We start from the raw sequence: 26,906 nt of genomic DNA, 5'->3' as shown, positions 1-26,906 counted from the left end.
AGTAAAAATTATCCTGAGAAAGGTACCCAGGACCCAAAAAGAGAAAGACAAATATATGTTTTCTCTTACATGTGACTATTAGCTCTAAGCATTTGATATGTGTGCTGCCATTTGAATAACCAAAAAGTTATCTAGTAAGGGACCAGGAGAAGAGAGGATCTAGCATTGAGGGAAAAAACAGAATATATTGTGATGGAAATATACAGGGAAAACTAGAATTAGAAGATTAAATAGAGAGGGAATGGCAGAGAGTGATAAATGCGGGTATGTGTGGTAGGACAACTAACACTAAAGATTAGTTGAAAAGTATATGGAAACCTGCTACTTTGAAGTTTTTAAAATTATTTACATATGTGAATGAAGTCTAAATGGAGTCACCAAATAAATGGGTAGACAATGACCCAACTAGTTATTTTTTGCACCAAAAGATTATCTAATGCAGGGATGGGTTACATATCTTGTTGAATCATTGGCCAAAGGGGTTCCAAGGAAACTCCCAAACATCATAGGCTATTCCCACGGCTATGGGTTACTCTATACAAGTTTCTGGTAAGGCTTTATTGTAGAAGACACTAATATATTTCATTGAACATGGAGAAGTCAAGCTGGTGCTTAGCTAAAGCTTTCATCACCATTGACTTGTGTTCATGGTACTGGAGGGTATTTTGCATTCTACCAGATGAGAAATGTAACCACCAATCAGACTCTACAGACTCTGTGATATACCATAGTGACTCATCTGCATGATACATAAGTACAATAATGGCATAAATATTAAGGGTGTAACCAACCACTGTCTGACTGGGTTTAAATTCCACTCCATGAAATGGAACTTGACCTGACATGGATAAAATTTCCAAGAACCTGAGAGGATATATGTCAAAGACATGGGGTGGGGAAATATAGTACTATTATTCTGTTTAAGGAACACATCAATAAATTGAATCATAATGAAATATAATGCTACACTCATTGATTAATGCATCACTCAGCTTTCATCAGAGAAGATTCTTCTTGTAGTAGATAGGAACTAACACAGGAATTCACAACTGGACAGTGTGCAGAGAGTGAGGAACTTTGGGAGCACATTGTCTTGAGGGAGTTGTCTTCATCAATTCCTTCAACTCAAGTCTCAGGTCTGTTTGGAAAAGTAGAGAGATAGAATTATGAGTCAAATGTGGTGAATAGCTCCAAGGAAGTGATGTCTTCCAGACACAATGGCATTGATACATATATAAGCTCAACCTGACTGTGTGAGCATGCCCAAGGCCTGTTGAGTTTCAAATAATACAGGTTCAGATGGTGTCTCATGATTGAGAGAGGCAAGTTGAAACCAATTCTCAACCCTAAAGAAGAAGCTAAGTGAAATTGATACCTGCTTGAAAGGGAAAATCTGTTTTTTTTTCCAGTGGAGTCTGAATATATTATTAGACACACTTCAGGACCAGTCCCATGCACAGGAGTGGTCCCATAACACAAAACTGACAGAATGGTATTTTTGTAGACTTGTCTTATTCTGCTTCCCTTGGTCTTTTTCTGTGTATTTGTTTCTTTTTATTTTTTCATATTTATTATTATATTTTTATTTATTTATTTTCTTGCTTTTACATTCAGGCCAAAGCTTCCCCTCCCTTCCTTCTTTTCAGTTCTCTCTCTTTTTATTCTCCCACCCCACCACATCCAATTCTCATCCACTGTTTATGTTTAGGTACAAGTGGGTATCCCATAGATATCATTGTGCCATGGTATATCAAGCTGCAATAAGACCTGGCACCCCCTCCTCCACCAAGGTTCGATGAGGCAATCCAGCAGGAGGAATGGGTGCTAAAAGCAGGCAACAGAGTCAGAGATACACACATGTTTTCACTGTTAGAAATCCTACATTAAGACCAAGTTACACAATTGTATCATATAGACAGAGGTTCTCAGTCAGTCTCATGTAGGCTCCCTAGTTGTCTGTTCAGTCTCTGTGAACCCTTATGACTCCTGGTTAGGTGTTCTGTTGGTTTTCTTGTGGTATCCTTGACACCACTGGGTCCTACATCCCCCCTCCCCTGCACTTTCTGCAGGATTCCCCATGCTCTGCTAATATTTGACTGTTGCAATTTGTCCCACCTACAAGATATGTTGGGGTAAAAATGGTGCAGAAATTGTGGGAGTAACCAACAGATGACTGGCACAGCTGGAGACCTGTACCCTGAGAAGGAGTTCCCTTTTGAGGGCCAGTACTCAGAAGTGGGATATCCCAGAGACCTAGGATAGAACCAAACATGAATTGCAAAAAAAGTCAATGGAATGATTCCTGATGATGTTCTGCTACACTCTTAAATTGGTATCTAGACCAACTGTCATAAGAGAGGCTTCACCCATCAACTTACAGAAACAGATATCTGTTTGGTTTTTGATGTTTATTTTAATTTTCATTTTTATGGTTTGTTTTTGCCTTTTTATTCTTTTTGTTTTGTTTCTAAAGAATAATACAAAGAAAAACATTATAGTGCTAAGTGGGTAAGGAGATGGGGAGGACCCAGAAGAAATTGGGAGAAGAGAAAAACATTAACAAAATATACTCTAGGAATCATTTTAATAATAGGCAATCCCCCATATATGAAATGGATAACAGACAGCCTGCTCAGCAAATGCTAGTGGAAAAAAACTGCCATTCAGAAGTTGAAATGAAATATCTCCCAACCATTATCCTGTTCCAAAATCATCCAAATGGATGAAAGACTTTACTCTAAGTCCTGAAACCATGAAACTGATGGAGGAAACATATAAGGATATCCAATAACTCAGGAAATAAGATCACAACTTAGAGGCTCATGTATACAACCAATGCCCCTATACCTCTACCCATTGTAGCCCCAGTCGCAGACCAGTAGTCAGGACTCCTGTAGGCAGGCCTGACTACCACTCTCCCCATGGACCCTATAACCTACAAGCCCTCCCCTACCCTCCAAACTCACCCATCCTCTGAGACCAAAGCTGTTTCCTGAGACACAGACTCTGCCAGGTCTGATTGGACCAAGAAGGGAGTCTTTGTGCTTCTATCCAATCACTCCAGCTTCAAGGCTTTAGGCTCATGGGCACAACGTGCACCCCAATATTCCTACCCATTGCAGCCCCGGTTGCAGACCAGCAGGTAGGCCTGACTAACAACCCCCACTGGACCCTGTGACCTACAAGCCCCACCGCATTCCCCAAGCCCACCCATCTTTTGACACCACAACTGCTCCCTGAGACACAGACTCTTGCCAGCTCCTATTGAACCAAGAGGCAAGTCTTTGTTCTCCTAGCCTTCCACACCAGCCTCTAGGCTTTAGACCCAGGGACACAAATTGTGCCCATATACACCCAACCATTACAGCCCCAGTTGCAGGCCAGTAAGCAGGAATCCTGCAGGTAGGTATGACTACCACCATCCCCACCTGACTCTAACCTACAAGTCCCACTCCACCCCCACCCAAATCCCCCTATTCTCCAAGACTGAAGCTGTTACTTGAGACAAAGACTCCTTCAGCTCCTATTGGATCAAGAGCTCTCATTGTACCAAGAGTGCTGATTGGACCTAAGACTCAGACGCCATTTGCATTGATTGTAGGAAGAGAAGGGTAGATGGTAATGCAAAAATACATTCAACAACATAAAGACCAGTATGGCACCACCAGAACCTAGTGGCTCTACATCAAGACCTGAACATCCCAATGCAGAAGCAGCAGAAAAAGTCGACCTTAAAAATGACCTTAAGAAGATGATAGAGGCTTTCAAAGAGGAAATGAAAAATCCCTTAAAGGAATCAAGGAAAAGACAAACAAAAAATTGGAAGAAATCACTAAATCTCTTAAAGAAAGTCAAGAAAAAGCAATCAAATGGGTGAAGAAAACTGTTCAAGACTTGAAAACTAAAATAGAGGCAATGGAGAAGACACAAAGTGAGGGAATGCTGGAAATGGAAAATCTGAGTAAACAAACAGGGACTACAGATGCAAGCATAACCAACAGAATGTAAGACATAGAAGAGAGAATCTCTGGCACTGAAGATACAATAAGGGAAATAGATTTATCAGTCAAAGAAATCATTAAAGCTAAAAAAATCATAACACAAAATGTCCAGGAAATCCCAGACACCATGAAAAGACCAAACCTAAGGATAATGGAAATGGAAGAAAAAAGAATACCAACTCAAAGGCACAGAAAATATATTCAACAAAATCATAGAAGACAAATTTCCTAACATAAAGAAGGAAATGCCTATGAAGATACAAGAAGCTTACAGAACACCAATAGACTGAACCCAAAAAAATTCCCCTCACCATATAATTATCAAACTACTAAACATACAGAATAAAGAAAAAATATCAAGAGTTGCAAAGGAAAAAGGACAAGTAACATACAAACGCAGACACATCAGAATGATACCCAACTTCTCAATGGAGACTCCGAAAGCCAGAAGGTCCTGGACAGACATTATTTAGACACTAAGAGACCATGGATGCCAGTCTAGACAATTATACTCATCAAAAATCTCAATCTCCATACATTAAGTAAACAAAATATTTCATGATAAATCCATATTTAAACAATACCTATCTACAAATCCAGCTCTACAGAAAGCACTAGAAGTAAAAATCCATCCTAAGGAAGTTAGATGCAACCATGAAGACACAGACAATATATAATTCCACACCAACAAATAAATTCCAAAGAAGGGAAAAACACAACCCTACCACCAAAAAATAACAGGAATTAACAATCACTGGTCATTAATATCCCTTAATATCAATGGACTCAATTCACCTAAAAGACACAGGCTAACAGAATGGACATGAAAACAGGACCCATCCTTCTGCTGCATACAAGAAACCCACCTCATTTGAATTCTACACAGGTACCTGCCCTGAGGAGATTTCTACCAGAGTCCAGTACAGAAACTACAAACAGCTAGAATACTGACCTGAGGGATATTAAAGGAATCTACGCACATTGAGTTCTTTAGTCTATTCACTTTTATCTTCTATGTCAAATTCTATCTATACAGATTTTCTGTTCTCATACTTAGCTCCTCTCAGTCCCTTCTGCTCTCAGTCCCTTCTGCTGTTCTCTCATTTCTATCTAGTTCTTTCCATTTACCTCCTCATCTTTGTTCTTCTAAATCAATTCTCACAAGTGTTGTGCGGAACCAGTATATACATAAGCAGTAATTCTTTGGCAAAGCAGTGTGAGGCTTGAAGCTTTCAGAGTTGCAGAGGGAGATAAGGATCTACACATAAAGCAATAATTGTCAGCTTCCAGCTACAAATGAAATGGGGGAATGACTAAAAGGGAGGTCTCTGGTAGGGTCAACTGAAGACTAAGATCAATTAGGGTAGGCTAAAAAGAAATTTATGTGCTCAAACTATAATCTAGAAGTGGTTAAATACAATTTTAGGAGTTTATCTATGTCAGTATAAGTTGTTAGTAAAGTAAAACTGTCTTTTATTCTTAGGCACCACTCCTCCCCCTGCTCATCCCTGTTGTAGCTGCTTTCTGGTAGGGTGGGTGGGAGATGTATGCTCAGTTGCTAAGCAACCTACATCAGAGCATGTAGCATTTGGTTAGTAAAAGCACTTTCACTTGTAGTAATTGCTGAGGAGGAAATCTGGCTGAGCACCTGGCTGAGGATGATTAAATCTTGATTTGCACAAGAAGCAAAGCTTAGCATCTATCATATGCCTGGCCTTTTTAGAAATCTCCTTTTGAGGCCGGGCAGTGGTGGCGCATGCCTTTAATCCCAGCACTCGGGAGGCAGAGGCAAGTGGATCTTTATGAGTTCAAGGCCAGCCTGGTCTACAGAGCGAGATCCAGGAAAGGAGCAAAGCTACACAGAGAAACCCTGTCTAAAAAAACAAACAAACAAACAAACAAACAAAATCTCCTTTTGTCCATGGGAAATAACTTAACTCAGTAATTAGCAAGTAGCTAAAACATCATCCCAGAAATGTGAGCAGGAAATAAATTAAGGTCTTGTGTAAATAAACCATGCTGAAGGTAAGGAGTTAAGTATTTATTTGATAATGGTTATTTTCTGTATCTGTGGATGAGATGAGCTCATGTTTATCTATCTGTACTTGGTCTTGGATAAAAAGGTATCTTTTTTTATCTTTGCTAAAATACTTTTGTCTGGCCAGATGTATATTAGTAAAAAAAAAAAAACACATCTGGCGAGGTTATCCAATTCTCAAAAAGTACAGAGAAAGTTGTTCCCATAAGATTGAGAAGCAATCATGATATTACATGTACATGAAACATGGAAATGCATGGCAAATGAGAAGAATCATAGCTGTTATTGTACAAGAAGTTTATAACAAGAAACAGCCAATTCGTTAAAAAGGCAGTAATTCCATAACACCTTGTGTGATGGTTTCCTCTAACAGAAAACTTAGCTGATAGGTTGACCTTCTGAACTCTAGTAGTCATCTGCTGTATAATCCCATAATCTTTTGCTACCAGCAGCTCTCAATACACCTCACCTTCAAAAACAGACACTACCTCAGAATAAAAGGCTGGCAAAAGACATTCCAATCAAATGGACTCAAGAAACAAGCTGGTGTAGCTGTTCTCATATCTAACAAAAGAGACTTCAAACTAAAATCAATCAAAGAGATCAAGAAAGATATTACATATTCATCACAGGAAAAAATCCAAGATGAAGTCTCAATTCTGAACAGTTGTGTCCCAAATACAAGGGCACACACATTTGTAAAAGAAACATTACTAAAGTTTAAATTACACATCAAACCCCACACACTAGTAGTGGAAGTCTTCAACACCCTACACTCACCAATGGACAGATCTGCCAAACAGAAATTAAACAGAAAATTAAGGGATCTATCAGATGTTATGACTCAAATGGACTTAATAGATATCTACAGAACATTCCATCCTAACACAAAAGAATATACCTTATTCTCAGCACCCCATGGAACCTCCTCTAAAATTGACCACATACTTTGACACAAAGCAAACCTCAACAGATACAAACAAATTGGAATAACCTCCTGTATTTTATCAGACCACCATGGCTTAAAGTTATATTTCAACAACAAGAAAAATTACAGAAAGCCTACAATCTTATGGAAACTAAATAATGCTCAACTGAATCACCAATGGATCAAGGAAGAAATAAAGAAATTAAAGATTTCCTAGAATTCAATCAAAATAAATGTACAACATACCTAAACTTATGGGACACTATGAAAGCAGTGCTAAGAGGAAAATTCATAGCACTAAATGCCCACCTACAGAAAATGGAGAAATCTCACACTAGTGACTAACAGCACACCTGAAAGCTGTAGAACAAAAATTAGAAAACTCACTCAGAAGGAATAGATTCCAGGAAATAATCAAATTGACGGCTGAAATTAATAAAATAGAAACAAAGAGAACAATACAAAGAATCAATGAAACAAAGACTTGGTTTGCATGCAGATTTCCCATGTCCTGCCTAGCCTGTGGTCAGGAAAAATCTCTCACTCATGGTTCTGCAGCCTTTAATAAAATAATCACACAGAGGATTAATACTATTTATAGCGGCTCAGCCATTAGCTCAGGCTTATTACTGACTAGCTCTTACACTTAAATTAACCCATAATTCTTATTTATGTTTAACCACATGGCTTGGTAGCTTTCCTCAGTTCTGCCATGCCATCTTGCTTCCTCTGTGTCTAGCTGGTTACTCCTGACTCAGCCCTTTCTCTTCCCCGAATTCTCTTCATCTGCTTACCCTGCCTATATTTTTTGTCTGGCTCTTGGTCAATCAGCATTTTAATAAACAGTGTACAAGGACATTATCCCACATCTTTGGTTCTTTGAGGAAATCAAGAAGATAGACAAACCTTTATCCAAATAAACCAAAAGGCTGAAAGGGAGATGGCATCCATATTAAAATACTAGAAATGGAAAAGAAAACATAACAACAGACAATGAAGAAATCCAGAGAATCACCAGGTCATACTTCAAAAACTTGTACTCCACAAAATTGGAAAAATCTAAAAGAAATTTACAATTTCTGAATAAGTACCACATACCAAAGTTAAATCAAGACCAGATAAACTATTTAAATAGACCAATAACCTCTAAAGAAATAGAAACCATCATTAAAAGTCTCCCAATCAAAAAAAAAAAAAAAGCCCAGGACCAGATGGCTTTAGTGAAGAATTCTACCAGATTTTCAAAGAAGAGCTAATACCGACACTCTTCAAGATGTTTCATACAATAGAAACAGAAGTAACATTACCAAACTCTTTTTGTGAGGCTTCAGTTATCCTAATACCCAAACCACACAAACATGCAACAAAGAAAGAGAATTACAGACCAATCACCATCATGAACATTGATGCAAAAATAATGAAATACTGACAAACCTAAACCAAGAACACATAAAAAAATTATCCATCATGACCAATTAGGCTTCATCCCAGAGACACAAGGATAGTTCACCATATGAAAATCTGTCAATGTAATACACCATATAAAAAAACTGAAAGAAAAATAAAACACATGATCATCTCAAGAGATGTTAAAAAAGACTTTGACAAAATCCCAAAACGCTTCATGATGAAGGTCCTAGAGAGATCAGAAATATGAGACATACCTAAACAAAATAAAAGCAATTTGCAGCAAGCCAACAGCTAACATCAAATTAAATGGAGATGAACTTAAAGTGACTCCACTAAAATCAAGAACAAGACCAGGCTGTCCATGCTTCCCATATTTGTTCAAAATATTACTTGAAGTTCTAGCTAGAGTAATAATATAACAAAAGGAGATTGAGGGGATACAACTTGGAAAGGAAGAAGTCAAACTTTCACTATTTGCAGAAGATACAGTAGTATACATAGGTGACCCACAAAAAAATCCATCAGGAAACTCCTACAGCTGATAAATTCCTTCAGTAATGTGGCAGGATAAAAGATTACTCAAAACAATCAGTAGCCTTCCAATATATAAATGATAAATGGGCTGAGAAAGAAATCTAGAATCATCTCGATTAATAATAGATACAAATAATGTAAATTACCTTGGGGTAACTGTAACTAAGCAAGTAAAGACATGTATGACAAGAACTTTAACTCTCTGAAGAAAGAAATTGAAGGAGATATCAGAATTGGAAAGATCTCCCATGCTCATGTATAAGTAGGATTAACTTAGTCAAAATGACATTCTTACCAAAAGCAATCAACAGATCGAATTTCAATCCCCATTAAAATTGCAACACAATTCTTCACAGACCTGGAAAGAACAATACTCAATTTCATATGGAAAAACAAAACAAAACAAAAAAACCAGGATAGCTAAAAGAATCCTGTACAATAAAGCAACCTCTGGAGGCATCACCATCCCTGACTTCAAGCTCTAGTAAGAGCTATAGTAATAAAAACAGCTCAGTATTGGCATAAAAACCAACATGTGGACCAATGGAATTGAATTAAAGAACACCCACAAGCACCTGATTGTTGACTAAGAAGCCAATACTGTACAATGGAAAAAAGAAAGCATCTTCAACAAATGGTGCTCATATAACTGGATGTCAACATGTAGAGAATTTCAAATAGAGTTTTATCACCATGCATAAAACTCACATCCAAGTAGATAAAAAAAACTTAACATAAATCCAGTTACACTAAACATGACAGAAGAGAAAGTAGGAAGTAGTCATGAACACTTTGGCACAGGAGACCACTTCCTAAATATAACACCAGTAGCACAGACACTGAGAGCAACAATTAATAAATTGGGGCCTCCTGAAACTGAGAAGCTGTTATAGAGCAAAAGACATGGGCAATAAGACAAAACAAAAGCCTGGAGAATGGGAAAAGTTCTTTACCAACCCCACATCTGACAGAAGGCTCATCACCAAAATATATAAGGAATTCAAGAAATTATTAGACATCAAAATCCCAAACAATCCAATTTAAAAATAGGCTACAGATCTAAACAGAGAATTCTCAACAGAAGAATCTCAAATGGCCAAAAGATATTTATGAAATTGCTCAACATACTTAGTCATCAGGTAAATGCAAATCAAAATGACTCTGAGATACCATCTTACACCTGTCAGAATGGCTATGTTTAAAAACACTGATAACAGTTATTTCAAGAGGATGTGGAGCAATGGGAACACTCCTCCATTGAAGGTGGGAGTACAAACTTGTACAGTCACTGTGGAAATCAGTATGGTGGTTTCTCAGAAAATTGGGAATCTACCTCAAGACCCAGCTATACTATTCTTGGGTGTATACCCAAGAAACACTTAATCATACTACAAGGACACATGCTCAACTATGTTCATAGCAGCATTACTCATAGCAGCCAGAACCTGAAGACAACCTAGATGTCCCTCAACCAAATAATAGATACAGAAAATATAACACACATACACAATAGAGTACTACTCAGCAGTAAAAAAATGACATCATGAAAGTTGCAGGCAAATGGATGGAAGCAGAAAATATGATCCTGAGTGAGGTAACCCAGACTCAGAAGGACAAACATGGTATGTACTCATTCATAAGTGGATACTAGATGTAAAGCAAAGGATATTTTGACTACAACCCACAACTCCAGAGAAGTTAACTAAGGAGAACCACAAGAGGGATAAATGGATTGCCCTGGGAAGGGGAAGTAGATGAGATCTCTATGAATAAACTGGGAGTTGGGGGGCCACCCATGGTAGGTAATGGGGGATGAGAACATAAGGGAATAGGATGGTCAAGCTGGAACAGGGATAGAGTAGAAGAACACCAAAAGAGATATCATGATAGAGGGAGACATCATGGGGATAGGGAGAAACCCCAGGTTCTAGGGAAGTTCCAGGATTCCACAAGGGTAACCCCAACTTAGACTACTGGCAGTAATGGAGAGGTTGCCTGAACTGGCCTACTCCAAAAATCAGATTGGTGAATACCCTCACTGTCATATTAGAGCCTTTCTCCAGTAACTGATGGAAGCAGATGCAGAGGTCCACAGCCAAGCACTAGGCCAAGCTCCAGGAGTCCAGTAGAAGAGAGAGAAGAGGGATTGTATATTTGCAAGAAGGATCAAGATCATGATGGAGAAATGTACAGAACCAACCAAACCAAAGTAGTGGGAACTCATAAACTGTGAACCAATAGCTATGGAGCCTACATGAGAATGGACTAGGCCCTCTGCATAGATAAGATAGTTGTGTAACTTGACCTGCATAAGGAGACCCCTGGCAGTGGGATTGGGATCCATCCCTGGTACATGAGCCGGGTATTTGGAGTCCACTACCTACGGTGGGACACCTTGCACATCCTTGATGCAGGGTGAGGAGCTTTGACCTGCCTTTACTGAATGTTCCTGGTTCTGCTGACTCCTCATGGGAAGCCTGGACTTAGAGGATGTGGGAATGGGTGGTTGGTTGGGGGGGCAAAGGCTGGCAGGTGGGAGGAGGGAGGGGGAGGAGACTGGGTTCTGTGGTTGGTATTTAAAATGAATAGAATATTTCTTAATAATAATAATAATAATAACCACAAATTAACAAGTGTGATTGTATAAAATTAATTTTTCTGCCTTTAAAAATGTTATGAACAAGGTAAAAAGGCAGCCTACAAACAGATAGAATAATATCTGATGACTATACTAGACTGAAGAATATTGAGAATATAGAAAGAAATAAACTGGGGATACAGATGCGGGTCAGCATTTTGGAGCACTTGCTGTTCTGTCAAAGAACCTGAGTTCAGTTTCAATCACCTATGTTGGCAGGCTCCTCAAAACCACTTAAAATTCCAGCTCTCCAATATCCAGCTTCCTCTTCTCAACCCCACGAGAACTATATTCTCAAGTGCCCATACTGATACACACACATATCTTTTGTCAAATGTACATCCAGTACTCATATAGCCAAGGTGAAATTCTCTGTCAAAGCTGACAAGAACACATTTCTCTCATTTTCATATCATCCACTCTCATCAACTTCTTTATGTTTTTACAGGCTCTGAAGCTTCTCATGTTTTTCCAACCTTACACAGGGTAATTTGTGAAGCTTTAGCTGAAAATGGCATTGAATTCACAACAATCCTTGTATTAACTAAAAAGTTTGTATCTATAGAGCCTTATCCATACTAAACCCCATGCCCTTATTTTTAGATTACCAACTCAAAACTTCCAGTTTGCTCTGCCCTTGGCTTTTGCTGTGGACGAAATCAACAGGAATCTGTATCTTCTGCCAAATGCATCGCTAATGTTTTACTTCTTCATTAATGCTTCTGATAATAAACAGGCATTTAAAAATTCCATGAACTTTTCTGCAAGAAGATATAATCTTCTCCTTAACTACATCTGTGAAGATAAGACAACATGTCAAGTAGTGATTACAGGGAAAATGTTAGCAACGTTCATGAGACTGACACCATTTGTACAGCTCTACTGATATCCACAAATGAGGCTGTTTTGGTGGAAAAGTATGGAATATTCCTCTTTAGTTGGTATATCCTGGTGCTAAGGAGAGTATAAGGGGACATTGTCTTCACATTCATGTAAATCAGTTTCAAACACAATTAATCAGGCATTCAGTGTGACTTTCACAATTCATTGTTTGATATGTAGATGAGAAGAAGAATTACCAGTCAAGGGGATTTTCCTTGAACAAATTGTAGAAAAGTGTTTGTTTTTTCATGTTTCTAATGGGGTAATACCTGTAGTAATAGGGAAAAATTGCCTTTCCTGTCATTTCAAACTGGTGCTTCACACACCTCAGGGCTCCCATTGAGGTTTCTGACAGTCTTCTACCTCATGCTGATCCCTGTGTTTTATGTTTTTCAGCTCATCTATGGACCTTTCAATCCTATCCTGAGTGATCATGAACAATTTCCTAATCTGTATCAGATGGCCCCCAAGGACACAGCTCTGGCCCTGGCCATGGTCTCTTTGGTGCTTCACTTCAACTGGAACTGGGTTGGGCTGGCCAACTCAGATGATGACCAGGGTCTCCAATTTCTCTCAGATCAGAGAGGAGAAACTGAAGTCAAAGGAGTCTGCTTAGCCTTTGCGGTTGTGATCCCAGTCAACATGGAGTTATACATGTCAAGAGCTGAAGTGTATAACAAGCAAATTGAGACATCATCTACAAATGTTGTTATCATCTATGGTGACACACACAGCACTCTATCTGTGTGCTTTAGAATGTGGAAATCACGAGGTATACAGAGAATATGGGTCACAACCTCACAGTGGGATGTCACTACAAGTAAGAGAGACTTCACCCTTGACTCATTCCATGGGACTCTTGCTTTTGCACAGCACCATCCTGAGATTTCTGGTCTTAAAAATTATGTTCAGACATTGAACCCTTCCAAATACACAGACATGTTCCTGGCAGGATTGGGGTGGATGTACTTTAGATGTGAAGCCTCAACATCTAACTGTAAGACACTGGAGAACTGCTCTTCTAATATCTCACTGGAATGGTTAATGCTACAGACTTTTGACATGGCCTTTAGTGATGATGGTTATGATGTATACAATGCTGTGTATGCTATGGCCCATGCCCTCCATGAAATGCTTCTTCAGCAAGTAGAAAACCAGCCAATCAAGACTAGGAAACCACTGGATTATGACTGCTCTGAGGTATTGTATCTTCCAATGGATGGTACTTGGTGTCATCAATGTTATATTCTTTAAGAGTCTCTCACATGCTCAAACCAAGGAGTCTAGTAAAATCTTTCCCAACATAGAAGGATTTCTGTTTTTTTGTTTTGTTTTTTGTTTTTTCGAGACAGGATTTCTCTGTGTAGCTTTGTGCCTTTCCTGGAACTCTCTTTGGAGACCAGGCTGGCCTTGAACTCACAGAGATCCACCTGTCTCTGCCTCCCAAGTACTGGGATTAAAGGCGAGCGCCGCCGCCGCCGCCGCCGCCGCCGCCGCCGCCGCCGCCGCCGCCACCACCACCACCACCGCCCAGCATATAGAAGGATTTCTGAACATTTTATTCTGCCAAGGAAGTAAATCTAGATGTGCTTATAATCCTTTAAGACAACATAATGGAGTGGAAGACAGAATTTTTCAATGAAGTTCAATGATTTTGTTATAGATGACCTCAACATTGTTAGCCCCGTTCCAATATTGGAAACACAATCAATATTTCTTTCATAAATGCATTCCAAGATTAGACCTTGTTCTTTTATTTTGTTTTTGGAACAGGGTCCCACTATGTAGCTCTGGCTTCCCAGAAACACACTATGTAAATGAGGCTGGTTTGAATTAAGAGTTTCATCTGCCTCTGTCTCCTGAGTGTTAGGCTTAAAGGCTTGTGCTTCCACACTCAACTGTGACATTTTTTAATTGTCATATATGTGGTAGTCACTATAGGGTTTACTTAAGTATACTCAACTGATTCTAACCCTACTGTAGACTCTGGGGATCTTATCCTCTTGATTTTTTGAGAGCAATAAAACAAGAAATAGTGGTGAGATTCAGGTCAATACCTTGTCGTGTGCCTGTGTATGTTTTTGTCTGGTTTTCTGTGTGTCATTGTTTTTGTTTCTATGTATGGGTATTGTGTCTTTGTGAGTGTCTGTATATATTTCTGTGCCTGTGTATGTGTGTGTATATAGATGTGTTACTGTGAATATACGATCTCTCTCTCTTGTGTATGTGTATACCTGTGGATATGAGCACATATTTGTTGAATGTATATATCTTTTTATGAATATTTGCATCCATGTGTGTGTCTCTCTCTCTGTGTTTTGTGTCTGTACATGCCTGTGTGTTTCCGTGTCTGAGTATGTATTTGATTGTATAGGTTTGTATGTATGTGTGTGTTAGTGTGTATGTATGTGAATGAGTGTGGCTGAATTATGTGTGTGCCTCTGCATGGGTGTCTTTGTGGAAGTGTGTGTGTGTATGTGTGTGTGTGTAGTACACTGTTACATTTGGTGTTTGTGTATATGTCTGTGTTTGTGTTTGACGACTTCTTCGAGAGTACTAGAATTCGAGGAACACAATGACTTTATATATTCACATGCTTTCATTGAGTTTTTTTTTCTCTTGGGCACCTTCAGTAAAGTTGCCTTAGGATGAAATCAGAACAAATTTTCTGACTTAAAATAAGGGAATATGCACTAAAGAATGTTTACCATCTTTCAGATTCACCAATTTCTGAAGAATTTGCAGTTTATTAACCCTGTTGGAGATGCAATAAATATGAATCAGAAAGAAAAACTGCAAGCAGATTATGACATTTACCATATTTGGAGCTTCCCCCATGGTGTTGGGCTTAAGGTGAAAATAGGAGAGTTTAAGCCATATTTTCCACATGGTCAACAACTCCATTTATTCCAGGACATGATAGAGTGGGCCACAGGAATTAGACAGGTGGGTCTGACCAAAATGTACTGATGCACACCTCACAGTTTTAACCACTGTTAAGTGGGGCCATTTGAGTTTCTCTGTGACTTAGTGAAATTAGATGGTTATATAAAGACTCAACTTTAGACTTTTAGATTATGTTTCTTCACTTTTTAACAATTTTAATTTTTAGTAATTCTTTGCAAATCTAAGACATTCATATGATGGACATTTATTACATTAGAATGTCTCTGATTTGTAAACAAATATAAAACTAGCTCTGGCCAATGTTTGATATTATTCCCAGTGAGGTTATCAATATTCTCCTGGTACCATTCTGATTACAGCCCATTGCTTTTCTTTTTTTCTGTTGAATCTCTAATCTATATGCTGAAAAGACTGAAGCTATTTGTAAGATTTGGAACAAAGAACAGATATGCAGGTCATTAATTTATAATTTTATTCAGGCACTTTGACCAGGAGGTCCTAATTGCCAACATCTCTAACAATACATTTGCATTTTCATGGCCTGACTTAGATATATTATTAATTATAACTTATTTTTTAGACTTTTTATGTATATGGATATTTTGTCTGTTTATATCTGTGTTCTGTATGAGTATGAGGTAGCTAAGTATGACAGGAGAGGGTTAAGATACCCAGGAACTGAAGACAATTTTGAGCATAAGTGTAGAAGTGGGTGACTGAATAGCAAGTGCAATTGATTGCTGAGCCACCTCTCCAGCCCTGAAGAAATTCCTCGCTAGGGGAAGGCATTTCCTTGCACCTTAATTCTTTTGTTTGTTTGTTTGTTTGTTTGTTTGTTTTTCAAGTCAGGATTTCTCTGTGTAGTATTGGTGCCTGTCCTCAATCTAAAGGGTTTCTCTGTGTAGTTTTGGTGCCTGACCTCAATCTAGCTCTGTAGACCAGGCTAGCCTCCAACTCACAGAGACCCAACTGGTTCTGCTTCCAAGTGCTGGGAGTAAAGGCATGTGCCACCACTGTCTGGCTGCACCTTAATTCTTGTATAACTCTTTCAAACAGACAATCAATCAATCCAACAAACAAAAAAAATTGTCTTGTTTCCTTGTTTGGTTGGACAGTACTCATAGTCATAATGATTTGGCTTTGAGGAAATTTGTAAATAAAATATCTCATTATGTGTCCTTGGGTATATTGTAGGCATTCATTCTGATGTGTCTAGTTTTATAGTATCTGAACTACATAGTTAACTAAAATGCTGTGTGTTGAGTTTGAAAGGCTTTACCTTTTGAAAAGTCTGCAGACTTCATCTGAAGTGATATCTCAGGTTGCTCAGATACAGTTAAATAAACAGTTGATATTCTGTTTTCACAGTGATGAGCTAATTGTGCTCAGAGAACAGAGCAAAAGAGCTAAAGTTTTCGCTACTGAGCTGCACCACTAGATCAGAGGAGAGCAATGAAATCACAAGTCTGCTTCTACCAGGCCTAACTTGAACGAACATTACAAAAGCATCAATCAAAAGGATAGGAAGGAGTAAAAACAACCCAACATGTGCCTTATTCCAGATATGCAAATCGTAATGCAGAAATGAAACCTGCAAACAGTGAGTCAGCAGGACTTCAAATGGCATAGACTTAAGTGACAGTGAACTCAATGACATACCAAACAAAGTTTCAAAGAATAATTGTAAGAATGTTCAAAAAAATCAAAGAGCATAACAATTACCTCTAAGGATTAGATAAGGTTAGATCATAAACACTTGCAAACAGTAGGAAATTGAGAGAGGATGTGATAGAAATTCAATAAAGGTACAATAACAATGAAGAATTCATACCAAGATTTTGAAAAGGAAAGTCACAAGAATTCAAGCAACAAACTGTATAAAACATGTTTCTCTCAGTAAGTCTCAAGTGGAAGACAGGCTTTCAGAACTTGAAACAAGGCAGATGAATTTTAATTCAAACTATGACAAAGAAAAAACCATAAGGAAGGATGAAGAAAACACAAGAGACTTAGGGGACATCAGTAAAAGACCAAATTAAGAAAGCACAGGCACAAGAGGAGGACAACATGTGAAAGGACCAAAGGTATTTCTCATAAAGTGACAGCCAAAATTTTACCAAATGCTGGGGGAGTTATAGCCATCCAGGTACAGGAAGCAGTCAGAGTGCCTAACAGACAGGTTCCCAAAAGGACCTGCCCCTGTTGAATATTACCTAAAATCTGAATTAGGTAGAATACAGAGGAATTTTAGATTGCAAAAGAGAAGACCAATTTCATTGAAAGTCCCCATCGTAAGAACAGTAGCTATATTCATAGACACTTTAAAAGGAGGGAGTATCAGTTATGTGTTTCAAACAGAGACAAAACTTCCAACTTCAATTACTATACCCAGCGAAGCTGTCCTTCATAATTTCAGGAAGATAGAAAAACTTGTAATGGTGACCACAAATTGCAGGAATAGCACTAAGGGACACACTTGAAGAGTCTCTCATGCTTCACACTCCTTCACATTGAATATTAAGATAAACAGTAGATGTCACAGGAACATACAGACTACACTAGATCACTAGACAGAAAAGCAAAGCTTAGAAATATATTAAAAGTTATAAAAACACAATTTGACTAGAATCACCACATAACTTTCATTAATAACTGAATTTGAAGAATCCTACTCTCTAATCAAAGGACACAGATAAGGAAATTATTTTTTTTCTTTTTGGTAAAACAATACTTTGTTGCTCAGAATGAACACACTGCACTCATGAAGAAGAACAGAGTCTCAACAGTAAAGGAAAAAGACCATTCCAGGTAAAGTGACTCAGAAAGAAGAAAAATGTAGTCCAATCTTATGAACATGGATGGAAAAATTCTCAAGTAAACACTGGCAAACAGATCTCAACAGCACATCAGAAAGATCAATCTCTATACCCAAGATGAATTTATTACAGGGATGTAAGGATGGTTCAACATATGCAAATAATTCAAGTATAATATGTCACATAAATATACTCTAGGACAGAAATTATATGCACATCTAAAAAGATACAGAAATGTTCTTGAGCAATGTTCAGCATCTCTTCAGAGAAAGCAAAAAACAGAAAAAAAACCTTGAAAAATAGAAAGGACGTATCTTGACAAAATAAGTTTCTATAAGATAAAGCAGTTAACTTTGTACTACCTATAGAGAAACTTAAAGCATTTCCACTAAATTCAGAAATAGAACCAGGTGTGATGGTGCTTCCCAGAAGAATGAGCAATTAAGAAAATAGTTCACCAATGTGACCAGAGGCCAATTAGATGGAGACAATTTCTCAATTAAGGTTTTTTTTTTCTTGTAGCTTTGCTTTGTGTCAAGTTGACAAAAACTAAGCTATACAATGTGTGGGTAGGATGTACAGTTCAGGCATTCCAGTGGTCACATAACATACACTTCTAGATATTTCTGAACTTTTAGTAGTTCAGAAGCACCTCAATGTTTCATCAATTTGTTCTCACATATTCATGTGTGGCCTTGTACAAAGTCCTGAAAGAAATGTGTTCACTCAGGTCATGTATAGAAAGAAAACTTGTTAACTACTCAACATGATGAGATGCTATAACTATTGAAGGAGTAGTCAGACTCCTGGCCCAGCATCTGTCTGCTTTTCCTCAGATGCCCTCTGCTGTGTGCAGTGTTGATTGTCACCCTGGATTCAAAAAATTCCATGAGGAAGGAATGGCAGCCTGCTGTTTTATTGCATTCCTTGCCCAGCAAATGAGATTTCCAATGAGACAGGTAAGTGTTTACTGCAGGGAGAAATTCTTCAGATTGACTTTCTTCTCATATCCACACTGTGACATTGAAGGGGCCTGGAAGGGAGCTGCACTGCTGTGTGGCATTCACCAGAGAAGACTGCTTAGACATAGGTTTAGTCAAATAAAGTCTTGATTAGCTGGATAGCAACTATACTGGGTGTTCAGGACCCAGTGTAGCCTCAGCCTTTCTCAGGATGAGCTTTTGAGCACGAGAATCATGATCTGGGTTAACATACTTCAATTACCAAGAACAGTCATCTGGAAGCAGATCTACAGAAGCTGAAAAGCAAGATTAATACATTTTGAGACTTTCCCAGAACTATAAGGACCATGATGGATTAGGTCTTTGTTTTAGTTTTGCAGGTGGTGCTATCTCTGTGTGCCAAGTTTTGCAGTCTGAATGATACTTCTATCATGGAATCGGTTGAGCTAAAGTCTGGGGACCTACTAAGTTCTGTGACCCTGTAACAGCACAAATAAAATCCATTCCTTTTAAGTATATGATCAATAATAATGTCCTTATAATTAACACCCTGTGCCTTCACATATATCTTTGACTCATTGTGAAAAAAAATTGCTGGTAGTAGTTTTTAAAAATCAAAAAGCCCTGTGAGGGAATTCTACTGTATATCTGTCCCATTGATTATATTCCTGTAAAGGTACATGTAGACTAGATTGTAGTCATGAATCTTTTTAGATATTTAGTTATTCATTTTTCCTTCTTGAATATATGTATGGTTTCCTGTGTGAGTATATGTGCAGTAGATTTTGGAAGCCAAAATAGTGCATACAAGCCTCTGGAATTTGAGTTACAGACATATAAAAGCTTCCACGTGGATGCTGAGTCTGAACCTTTGTTCTCCACAAGAGCTGTAAGCACTCTTAACTGTTGAGTCATCTCCTGCCACTGAAGTCACAAATCTCACACAACTTGTTCTTGCCACTGCCCACAAACATTGCTGACAGTGATATTGAGTCATCATGTGTTGTGATGGTAAATAAGTATTGTATGGTGGTGGGCATGCTATTTATACAGCATTAGATGAATTGCTAGTATTTTGTGTTGTCATTTAGCTGACAGGTGAGTGGGGAAGACAGCATGAAGATGTGAATTGAGGGTGGTATCAAAAGGCTGCAATGGAAACCTGCTAAGGAGTCTTTGGGCTGATGCAAGTGCTGTTACTTCCATGTGAGGGAGGTTTTCAGAGAGTTTTGAGACTGATGCCATTGTAGGATGTCAGGTGACTAAAGAGTAGAAATTGTGGGTAAAATTACTAGAGACAGCTAAACATGAGTCAGCACCATGCCATGCAATTTCCAGAGTTCCCACTTACAGGTTCAATATGATTTCATAAAAAAAAAGTGGGGTAAGTGTGAATAAATGATGTAGAGAATGATAGGCATCCTACTAAAGATTTTATACACAGTAGCAATGAATAATTCCGTAATACTATAAATAGAATAGTTTTATAGTGAAAAGAAATAGCCACGATTATTCAAATGATATTGTGATACAAACAGTCCAAATAAATCAACCAGTTATTGATTTGGAGATGGCCAAATACAAAGTTGAATCCAGAATTGCTTTTCACTTTTATTGCCAGTCATAGTCTATAATGCAAAGAACATTTAAAAAAGAATTTAAGGAGCTGGAGAGATGGCCAAGTGGTTAAGAACACTGGCTGCTATTCCAGAGGTTTGATTTTAATTCCTAGCAACTGCACAGTGGCTCTCAACCATCTCTAATTAGATCTGTTGCCCTCTTCTGGTGTGCAGGCATACATTCAGGCAGAGCATTGCATATATAATAAATAAATAAATTGTTTAAACAAAAGGCATTTAGTCAGGCGGTGGTGGTGCATGCCTTTAATCCCAGCACTCAGGAGGCAGAGTCAGGCTGATCTCTGTGAGTCCGAGGCCAGCCTGGGCTACAGAGTGAGTTCCAGGAAAGGCACAAAGCTATACAGAGAAACCCTGTCTCGAAAGACAACAACAACAAAAACATTTAGGGTCAGTGAGAAGAGTTATCAGGAAACTCTCTTGCCAATAAAGCTAATGACCTGAGTTCATCCCAGGATGCCCATTGGTGTGAGATGGAGCCAACTCCTACAAGATGCCTTCTTGACACCTTGTACTCTACATGAAGTCATTCCATACACACACACACACACACACACACACACACACACACACACACACACACACTCACATGTAAATAGTAAATAAATAAACAGATGGTAATAAAATAGTTTTAAGATAAAAGTAATATAAATGCCATTTTTAATAATAAATACCAAAAAATAAACAAGAAACTCTTATGTTTATTAATATTTTAATTAGGTATATGAAGAGGGTATTAAGTCCATACAGGCCAGGTCCATCTAAAGGCCATCCAAGCCATCTGATGCCCTTTGTACAGTAGTGACAGATGGTAGTGTGGAATCGAATGTGTGTTCTGGGAACTGGACTTAGGCCCCTGTAAGAGCAGAACATACTCATAACAGCTGAGCTATTTTTTCCAGCCCCGTAAACAACAACAAACAATAAAAAACTGTAATCATAGCTATCTGTAAATGCTAGGTTGGTTTTTTTCATAGAATGACTTAAAATCCTGGAAGCATATCATTGCTCTCCATTATTTTCCACAATTTGGAACTATTACAATCATACTTCCTTTACTTGCTGTCATGAAAATTACAACTTATGAATATGGATTATTCTTGTTTAATTCAAATATTGTGTTACCACTCTCACTTGAGAGTTCTTGTGTTGTCTTGTTCATGCTGATTTATTAATAACTCCTTCACCATTGAGTACATTAGTAGAACCGAGGTCTGTTGGAGTCCACAGAGGTTTCTTAGTGATATCTGAGCTTGATTTACCAGCAGGGCTGCATAAGGGGATGACTGGACCTCAGGCCTGGGTATAGGTGTTTGTTAGGGTCTGTACCTGGTTGTATCTAGTAAGGGGGAGGTCTTTTGTCTCCCTGCTTGGCATTGTTATATAAAGCCCTTTGGAATAAAGTTCTGGGATGGTGGATTAGGATCTAGGCCCCTCTGAGGCTACCCTGTCTCTCTCTCTCTCTCTCTCTCTCTCTCTCTCTCTCTCTCTCTCTCTCTCTCTCTCTCTCTCTCCTCTCTTCTCTCTATATTTCTATCTAAACCTCTTACCCCTCACTCCTCAAGAATACCCAGGGAGAAAGGGTTCCCCCCACAGGTCTCATATAGAAGGAAATTAGAGAAGGAAGTAGGTGCTCTGTGCTCACTATGGTGGTGGTATAAGATACAAGCTATGTATGTATAGAGTTTTCTACCTTTATTAGCAGGATTATTTCACTTTATAAACTGTTTGGTATCCCTATTCCCCAATGAGGACACAACTAATGTCATCACATTTAATTAATTTATCTTTAGAATTTCATATATCATTTTAAAACCTCCCTCTCTCCCCATTCTGTTTCCCATACATCCACCCAAAACTCTCAAACTCATGAATTCTTTCATTTGTTTTCCCACACTTTTTCATTTATTGCTTTCACACACATATGCACATATGCATGCATACAATGGATTCTATTTGATGTTTCTCAGCTATTCATATGTTTAGTGATGACCATATGGGAATTAAAAAAATGTATAAAGGGTCTCATCCTGGATAAAATCAAGTCTCCATCTCTCATGAGGGGATCACTTCCTTTTTTTCTTTTTTAAAAATTATTTAGACAATTTATATTCATTTTACATACCAACCACAGATTTCCCCTCTCATCTCTCCTCCCATCCCCCAGCCTTCCCCCCAAACCTCCCCATTCCCACCTCCTCCAAGGCTAGGCTTCCCATGGGGAGTTAGCAAAGCCTGATACATTCAGTAGAAGCAGGTCCAAATCCCACTCCCCCCACCCCCCAGCAAGGCTGCACAAGGTGTCCCATCATAGGCACTGGGTGCCCAAAGCCCATTCATGCGCCAGGGATGAATCCTGATCCCACTGCCAGGGGTCCTGTAACAGTTCAAACTAAACAACTGCCTTACCTATGCAGAGGGCCTAGCCAGTCATATGGGGGGTTTAAAGCTATTGGTCCACTGTCCATGAGTTCCCACTAGTTTGGCCTTAAGGTGTCTCTAAATTTCCCCATCTTGATCTTGATGTGCCTTGCTCATAGAATCCCTCCTTTCTCTTATCCACTGGACTCCTGGAGCTCAGTCTGGTGCCTTGCCATGGATGTCTGTATCTGCTTCCATCAGTTACTGGATGAGGGCTCTATGATTCACCATTCTGATTACTGGAGTAAGCCAGTTCAGGTACCCTCTTGACTATTGCTAGTAGTCTAAGTTGGAGTTATCCTTTTGGATTCCTGGAAACTTCCCTAGCACCAGGTTTCTCCCTATTTCCATGATGTCTTCATTTATCATGGTATCTCTTTCCTTCTCTCCCACTCTGCCCCTGTTCCAGTTCCTATCCCTTATGATCTCATGCCCCATTGCTTACCCTCCTTTGCACACACCCCCAGTTTGCTTGTGTAGATCTCATCTATTTCTCCTTCCAAGAGTGATCTATGCATTCCTCTTAGGTTCCTCCTTGTTAGCTAGCTTCTCTGGAGCTATGGGTTGTAGTCTGGTTATCCTTTGCTTTACACCCAGTATCCACTTATGAGTGAGTACATACCATGTTTTTCTTTCTGAAAAAACAGTCTGGGTTACCTCACTCAGGATCATATTTCCTAATTCCATCCATTTGTCTACAAATTTCATGATGTCATTGTGTTTTACTGCTGAGTAGTACTCCACTGTGTATATGTGCCACATTTTTTTAAAATCCAGTCTTTGGTTGAGGAGCATCTAGGTTGTTTCCAGATTCTGGCTATTATGAATAATGTTGCTATGAATATAGTTGAACATTTTTCCTTGTGGTATGATAGAGCATTCCTTGGGTATATGAAAGCGTGTGTGGGATCATCCCTACCCCCACATTTTCCCAAAGTACTCTTGAGTAGGAGTAGCAGGAAATGTTAGAGGGATAGAGAGGAGAGAAAGAGAAAATACATTATGGCCTGGAAAGGGCCTGGATACTAATCAAAGTCTCTGCCCTAGTGTATTTAAAGGAATGCCAAGGGGTGGAACAAAAGAACTCCCCCCAGCACAGCTAAGGGTAGACCCTCTCAGACACCTGCACTCAGGCCCATGGTCAAATCATCCTCTCTATGCAGACCTGTAGGGTAAAGCCAACAGGAAAAATGGGCTCCAACAAGAGGACATCACTTCTAATTCAGACAGAAAGATTCATGTTATAGTGAATCCATAGGATCTGTGTTTGTCCTTGAAGAAAACAGGCATTATGAAATGGAAGCATTGCTCTTCAGAAAATTCTCAATTACGTCTTCAGTGATAAAGAATGTGGATGTTGCAAAGATTGCACAATACACTGGAATGGCCTGTCAATAAGAAATGCTGAAGTTCCACTAACAATACTTTTGCTTTCTGCATTAGATATGGATCAGTATATGAAGTGTCCAGAGGACCAGTATGCCAATACAGAGCAGAACCACGGCCTCCACAAAGATGTGATCTTTCTGGCCTTTAATGATGCCTTGGGAATGACTCTGTCCTGTATGGCCTTGTGTTTGTCTGCATTCACCATTCTGGTTCTTGGGGTCTTTGTGAAACACCAAGACACTCCCATTGTGAAAGCCAATAACCTCACTCTCTGCTACATCCTGCTCATCTCCCTCATCTTCTGTTCCCTCTGTTCCTTGCTCTTCATTGGCCATCCCAACTCAGCCACCTGTATCCTGCAGCAAACAACATATCGAGTTGTATTCACTGTGGCTGTTTCCACTGTGTTGGCCAAAACAATTACTGTGGTTTTGGCTTTCAAAGTCACTGCTCCTGAAGGAAGGATGAGGTGGCTCCTGGTATCAGGGGCACCAACCTACATCATTCCCATCTGCACCATCATCCAAATTTTTCTCTGTGCAGTCTGGCTGGGAGCTGCTCCTCCCTCTATTGACATTGATGCACACTCTGAGCATGGCCACATCATCATTGTGTGCAACAAGGGCTCAGTGACTGCTTTCTACTCTGTCTTAGGATACCTGGGCTCTCTGGCCCTGGGGAGCTTCACTGTAACTTTCTTGTCCAGGAATCTCCTAGACACCTTCAGTGAAGCCAAATTCTTGACATTCAGCATGCTGTTGTTCTGCAGTGTTTGGGTCACTTTTCTCCCTGTCTACCACAGCACTAAGGGCAAGGTAATGGTGGCTGTGGAGGTCTTCTACATCATGGCCTCAAGTGCAGGCTTGCTGGGATGCATCTACATCATTTTGCTAAGACCAGAGAGAAATTCTCTTCAAAAGTTAAGGGAGAAAACATCTTCCAGAACCACCTATTGGGATACAATGCAAGATGTACACATTACCTAATCACTGTCACTGTTTCTTGTAATAATGATGCCAAGAAGTATCATGTATACTATTTTTCTCTACATTGTCTCCCATAACCTTCCACTCAGCCACCTATTTTTACAAGACTTGAATATTGGATGTTAGTGTGAAGTGGAAATGTTCTTTACTTCACTAATATACATTAAAAATTGAAACAAACTCAGAGGCTTCTTTTTGAGATGTTAGCAAACGTAGGACTTTGAAAGCAATTGAGTACTGATGGAAAAATGCAGGAAGTTTGTGAACTCATGTTAGCAGATGAAGGCAAAGCAAGGCTTCCCCTTGTAGAGGGAAAACTAGATTATCCTCATGCATTCTGAGAGTTAGAAGAGTAGAACTTAAGAGATAGGGATGTTTTGATAAACAGACAGAATAAATGCAGAAGCTGGAGAGATGTCTCAGGAGACAAAATCATGTGTTGCTCTTGCAAAGTGGCTGAGTTTAATACAGAACCCTCATAAATTGTAGTTCACACCCCCTGTAATGGTAGCTCCAAGGGATCAATGCCATCTTAGGGCCTCCAAGGACACTTATATACACACTTGCATATAACAATACCCTCAACACACACACACACACACACACACACACACACACACAATTTGAATAGTGGGTTTTTATGAGAATGAGGGGAATGCATCATGGTAAGAGCTCTGGGGCTGTATAGGTGTATGAGGCATCGTTTTCCTCTTTTAAGGACTCCTTATGTAAAAGAGCATGTGCCAGTCCCCACGTTCCTTATTGATTCTTTTTTAATCTTCTTGAACTAGTCTTTCTGACTGATCTGGCTCACTCTGACATAGTTCATGAAGTCCTAGTTCACATACAGCCATCATCCAGATCAGTTGTGAAGCCAAGCACCATGATCTTTTGCTGATTCTATCTGGAGTCCTGGGTTCAGAGAAGCCTCCACCTCAATGGCTACAAATGGCCTTCCTGGATTGTAGGTCTGTTCCAGTCTGTATGTGTTGAAGGAATATGCACGCATTTAGCAAAAGGTGAAGAACTGTGAGGAAGTGACAAGATAAAGGCTTCTTGGATGTTTAGAGTAACACAGAGTGGTGAGTACAGAGTCAGTGGGAGTAGTTACATCTGGGCATTTGACACAGGGCATCATAATTCATAGAGAGGTTCCAGGTATTGACTGCAAATTGGTTGTTCTGGTTGACATTTGGTGTCGGGTTATAAAATGAGGTCCTAAGTTTGCAATAACTTAGTGTGTAACTCACTATGCAGTTATCTGGTATAGTATAATCTTTATGAAAAGTTACATCGAATGTGAATAATTAGGATTTCTTCAGAATAAAAACATGTAATAAAAGAAAGCATGACAAAT

The 26,906-nt window shown here is 39.1% G+C and overlaps 1 long non-coding RNA gene and 1 pseudogene across 1 annotated transcript; one reads left to right on the top strand and one right to left on the bottom strand.

Annotated features, from left to right (window-relative positions):
• Window positions 1-992: 992 nt before the first annotated feature.
• On the bottom strand, window positions 993-12,734 carry LOC114685595. Its single transcript, XR_003733479.2, has 2 exons — window positions 12,158-12,734; window positions 993-1,138 (listed from the first exon to the last, which is right to left on the bottom strand). It is a non-coding gene; the product is annotated as an uncharacterized LOC114685595 (long non-coding RNA).
• Window positions 12,735-12,863: 129 nt separating this feature from the next.
• LOC114685594 lies at window positions 12,864-25,745 on the top strand (annotated as a pseudogene).
• Window positions 25,746-26,906: the final 1,161 nt, after the last annotated feature.

The sequence above is a fragment of the Peromyscus leucopus genome, chromosome 1 (assembly GCF_004664715.2).
Source record: "Peromyscus leucopus breed LL Stock chromosome 1, UCI_PerLeu_2.1, whole genome shotgun sequence".
Lineage (NCBI taxonomy): Eukaryota > Metazoa > Chordata > Mammalia > Rodentia > Cricetidae > Peromyscus > Peromyscus leucopus.
This window is presented reverse-complemented; position numbering and strand designations above follow the sequence as displayed.